A 6000-nucleotide genomic window follows, 5' to 3' on the forward strand; every position below is an offset into this window, starting at 1 on the left:
GAGAGCATTGGGCTGAAGATAGATGTTGTTGTCAGTGACATGGGAGGAGGGAACCAGGGAATTTGGAGGGCTCACGGAATTATTGTGGGCAAGCACTCCAAGAAACAGTGTCACAGTGTGCATCCTTGTGACCCGGGTCGCCGCCTACACTTCACTGCTGACGTTCCTCATCTCCTGAAGAATCTGAGAAATCACTTGACCCGTGGTCAACACATATACCTACCCCATGATGTGGCAGCCAAGAATGATCTTCCTACGAACAAGGTTTCACTGTCCTATATTGAACAACTTGTAGAGATAGACGAAGAAAATGAACTGAAACTTGCTCCACGTTTATCAGGTGAATGTCTAAACCCAGCTCACTACTCAAAGATGAAGGTCGGGCCGGCATATACGCTGTTCAACCATGATACAGCTGCTGCTATACGCTACCTCGTACACACAGAACAGATGGACCAGGAAGCACTGGCTACAGCCTGGTGTTTTGATCAAGTTTTCAGATGGTTTACCATGATGACGTCCCGTAAACAGGAGGAAGCATTGCTGCATAAACGCAAGGATGGTGTAGCTTTCTTAAACAACTTCATGAGCGTAGTATGAGTAGAAGCGTGAGAGCGTGAGAAGTATGAGCGTAGCATGAGTAGAAAACCTAAGCATTGGTGATCAACGAAAAGTGTGGAAACCTGTACAAACTGGCATTCTTCTCTCCACGTCATGTGCCCTTGGTCTTCAAGAACTGTATATGGAGAAATACAACTTCGAATATGTTTTGTTCTCACGCTTCTGCCAAGATGCTCTGGAGAACTTCTTCTCTACCATCCGCTCCAAAAACCCTGTGCCAGCGCCAAAACAGTTCAAGGCAGCTTTACGGACGGTAACAATGGCGCAGTTCCTGCTTCCAAGCAAATATGGAAGTTACGAAAAAAGTGACGGCGAACTTCTTGTGGCCATATCTGACCAGCAAGATGTACAGTTAGGAGTGCCGGATTCTATGGAGTCACCTTCCTCAGTGCCAGTGGAAGAAGAGGAGTCATTGGAGTATCTTGCAGGGTACGTTGTGAATAAGCTGAGGAAGAACATTGCCTGTACAACCTGCATATCTGCACTGTCTTCATCATCTGAAGGCTGTAATACGTTGACAGAGATGAAGGCATACAGCTGTGGAAGTATGCCTTTAACTGTGCCATCTCGTCAAGTAGTGAACCTGTTGAAGGTAGCTGAAGGACATTTCAGGGAATACACCGAAATGATCTTGAGTAGTGTTTACTCAGTGCAGCAGGTGACAGAAATTGTTCTGAAAGCCAGTGTATCCATAGGATTCCCAGACAGCCACAAGGTGCCGGAAAAGCTGCTGCAGCACTTCTTGCACACACGACTCCATATCCATCTCCGTAAGGTGAACAATGTGCTGCAGCAAAAGGCTGCTAGTGCGCGGTGTGGAAGTAAAAGTGTAGGGATGAGGACAGCAGTGAAGAACATTTAGTACCTCATACAATCGCCAAATCTCACGCTTCACCAGTATGCCGAAGAATCAACCAAAAAAAGGCTATCCTTCACAATGCAGTCATCCCTCAGGATACAATCCTGAGGGATGACTGCATTGTGAAGGACACGCAGTGCTCAAGCAGAGCCACGAGAATGTGTAAAGATCATCCTCTCGACAGCATAATGCTGGAAAAGATGAAAGAATAATAAAAACTGTGCCTGTCTGAGCCACAAGAATGTGTAAAGATCATCTTCTCGACAGCATAATGCTGGAAAAGATGAAAGAAAAATAAAAACTGTGCCTGTCTATTCTTTTTGCATGTGCATGAGCATATATGTCCACAGCTTTCTTATTGGCCTGCCTTAAGAAGAGAACTATAGCATCACTATTACCCTCTTGAATATACTACAGATTTTTGCACTACAGAGCATATACTCAGTTCATTGAATTTTCTTGTTTGCTCAGGTAGGACATTTTTCATTGCCTGGATAATAGGTTGAAGCTGTAGATGTGAATTCGCACATGAGCATGTTGATGAACACATGATACACCCTAAAGCAGCAGGAAATTCTCCTGTAAAGTCCAAGGGCAAGAACACTAACGCGATACTGCTTCCAGGCGCGTTAGGAATCTGGAGGATATGCGTCCTTTCCGGGAATGCATGGACTCTTAAAAGAGATTCCACCCCAGGCAGCACAAACCCTCGGGAAAAGAATGGGAACGCAATGGGGGCTTCGGCTCCTGAACGGGCGATAGTGCCCGACTGGTTCCCAGCGGTGTGGGAACTGAGGAGGTAGAGCGCAAGAGAAGATAAGGTAGTCCCCCTACGGTGCCCTGATCATTTCCCGCTCTGGTCTCCTTTTGGTCATGTAAACAATAATATAGGATCGCTCCCCGATGCTGCTCTGATCATTTCCCGGTCTGGACTGACCTTGGTCATGTGACCGAAATGTAGGATCGCTCCCCGATGCTGATCTGATCACTTCACGATAATCAGTCACATAACCGGGGTGCATCAACGGATTTCTCTTCCAGACTGTCAGGCGCCGAGTGATGCAATCGCGTAACCGACAGTTTCGAATCTGGCCAATGATGTTCCTCGATCATCCAGCCGTGTTTGCACTGTCGGAGTCCCCGTCACTCTCGCTGCGAGAAACGAATGTATCCGGCCGGTGCTCGCGAAACTTTCGAGGAATTCCAACATTTTTAAGCGATTCATTGAGTGGTAAGTGCTATTTCTTTTTGTGGTATTCCTCGCATTGATAAACGTTACTCATAGATGCTTTTCAACATGAGTGACACCATTTAGAAGGCTTCTCTCAAAACTTAGCAGCGCATAGTTTCGATTTCAGTGATCCATTGTGGTTTATGCGTTGCTTTTACGATAATGGACTCCGTTTTGGTGAAAATATGGTTCAGTAAAGTGTGGAATCGTATGTATTGTGTATTTGACATCAAACGAAATATAACCATTTCTCTGCTGCAGCTATGCTTTCCATCTCCTGCGTGCGTACAAAACTGGAATGCTGGAGGACTTCAGCTCAAGGTTCGTTTTTGTAGTTATTCTAAATAAAAAGAAAAGCAAAAAGGAACCTCTGAAGTGAAAAAATTATTCCGCTTTAATCCGTTTGCGTAATCTGATCGACGCATGATATGTCAATTTGTTTGAAACTGCGTGTGAATGAAAGCTATCCTGATCTTTCATTCACAATGTCATGCTGGACCACAACCAGAGCGTGCTTAAAGCAATCAATGCTTTGATCAAGGTATCACCGAAGTGCCCTCCACCAGATCTCTGCCCCAGAGCCAGTGATGACGGTCAAGATTTTTCTAGCGGATCTTGTCATGTCATGCTGAAAACTGTAAGTTTAGCGATTTGGTCTGTATTCAATAACATGTGCATCTTGTGCATGGTGTGGTGTACTTTTCTCAGTGTAACCCTGACCTCAAGCTATCTTCTTTCAGATTCCACCCTGCACTTCGGTTACAACACTATGAACCTATCGCGCTGTGATGCTTCCTTGAAAGGAATACAATCTGGTATGCTGTGTTGTTTTTCTTTTAAAAGGACTTCAGCTATCCATAATAAGAGGCCTTCGCAGCAAGAAAGCCATAAGAAAAGGCATCTTCTTGATACAATAATATTTCTCCTAAAGACAAGGGTACGTGTCACACTACATGTGCCATACTGCACTCTCAGAAAAAAGGGTGGAGCAATTAGACCTTTTCGGAAGTAATATTTGTCGCATATGTTGTGCCTAAAAGGTTGCAAAGTTCTACCTGCTACCTCACTCTCTGCCACGAATAATAGGGTTACCGCTTCTGATTCGGTGAGCGAGGGGGGCGTACACCTTTTCGTTGTAATTTGGATGGATGATAATTTCTTTTACCACCTTTTTGCGCCCCTTATCAGACACTATGTTGGCTTAGGAGGTAACTAAGGAACTTACCACCTTCTCACACCTTTTTTCTTGGATTGTGGTTCCCAACCCCAAGAACACAATGACCTCCTAGGTACGTCCGAGGAAAGTCATCAGCGGACAGGGATAACATCCCCAGGACTTTCCTACCAGGTCCTCAATTTGTTAGAAATGTGACAAAGTGAGACTCCCCGTCATATCCTCAGGACCTCCTACGGGAGCTACTAAATGATGCGGCTAGTACAGTTCTGGGAGCAAGCAGATACCTTAGTGCATTATTTATTTTGGGAAGTGAGGGCACATTTGCAGCACCCAGTCAGCGTGTGTGTGTTTTTTATATATATTTTCAACCTCAGTCACCAGCTACCATTCGTGGTTTCTCATCTGTATTTCGTTCGGCGTATTTCTCATCACAAACAATGAGTGTCACAGTTTAAAAGGCAAAAAAAAAAGAGATATATAAAAGGCCCCCTTGGTCACTAAAACCTTGTATCGCCAACTGTAGAATAGGACAAGCTGCAAAACCACTTAGAAAGGCATATGATGCAGCAGCATTTCCTTTCCAAGACAGAACAGATACAAGCTATTGTTTGTCTTCCGAACTTCAGCAGATTCGGGAGTCCTCTTCGCATCGCAGTCAAAACAAAGGGTGAGGTATCTAAGTTTAACTTGATTTTGCACATAACCAACAATGAAGTGAGAAATTCCTTGGAGTATTAAATCGCTATCAAGGTAGTGTCCGTGTTTCTTACTGCTTTGGTTTGATGCATGCATAGTAAGTGAAGCTTGAGCAGTGAAACGCTATTATTTTTTGTCTCTTCGGAAATAAAAGGCTCCCCGCAACCTCCTGCCAGGGACCCTTGCGGACACTCATGCAATGAGACAGCAGTGAAAGGTCTAGCAATCTGTATATTAGTACACGTCAAACGCTGCACATGGACGGATTCCTTTAAAATCCGACGATCAGTATTTGCACCCCTATATCTCTTTTTATTTTATATTTTTGTTCGTTTTTTTTAATTTATGCATGAGCACTCCTTCTTTGATTGTATTGGGTAATGAGAAATAAATCGGGAAGTTGATTACAGGCTAGCAGGTATTAAAGTGCGCAACGCAAATTATTAAAATAATTTACTTCTTCTGTGTTTGTCCCCCGGTTGACGACTGAAGGATGTACGCGAATGACAATCACTGGAAGCTCCTATCATGACAGCCTCTGGACCTCCTCCGTTCATCTCATCACGGACGAGGACGTGATGACACTTTGAGGACATCCTGAGGACCGCGTGTGTTCTTGGGGAAATTGTGTGTATGTTGCCCTCGTATTAGCAAAGGTGTGCAAATATTTATTCTATTTTCTTAAAGAAGGTATAGAACGATCATGACACATGTAGTACGGATTCTCAAGTTGTTCACGTGTTCCATGTTGTTGGGCGTAACTCGTTACCAGTAACTCGGTACTGTAACTAGGCTACTCGGCTTAGCTAATTTCAGTAACTTTTTGCATAGCTCTTTGCTTTTGAGCTCCAGTAACTTCTTGAGGAGCTCGTTCCTTTCCCGTTTTCTTTTGTTTCGGGGGTGGGGGGTTAAGTTCGTCAAAGTAACTTGAAGAAAGTTCAAAGTTCCTTTTGGTCGATTCTTGTCTACAAACATCGCAGGCTGAGTCCTCCCCCCATGACTTGAGATGGAAAATGGCACGTGCACGGCTCGACTAACTCCCGTTGTTACACGGTGAATGTTACAAATTATGTTTTAGCCGAGTATTAGGAAGCTCAGGTATCGCGCATCTTAACGGTAAGCAGTGTATTGATACTGATAGAGGGCATTGAGTAGCAGGATTAAAACTTGGCACGGTTCTACGATATGTATGTAGGGGACAACTCGTAGAGCATAAACTTGCTTTGTGTTCCTTTTTAATGTGCCGTATTACGAGATCAAAATCATCAAATCCCTCCCTAAAGAAGCCTATAACTGTAGGCTTCTTTTGTCGTAGCAGATATTGATATCATTTTTTTATATCAAGACTACTTTGAAACGTCTTGAATCGCCCATTGTGACAGCAAGGTCTGAATTAACCATATAGACAGGTCAAGA

This window comes from Ornithodoros turicata, chromosome 6 (assembly GCF_037126465.1).
Source record: "Ornithodoros turicata isolate Travis chromosome 6, ASM3712646v1, whole genome shotgun sequence".
Taxonomy (NCBI): domain Eukaryota; kingdom Metazoa; phylum Arthropoda; class Arachnida; order Ixodida; family Argasidae; genus Ornithodoros; species Ornithodoros turicata.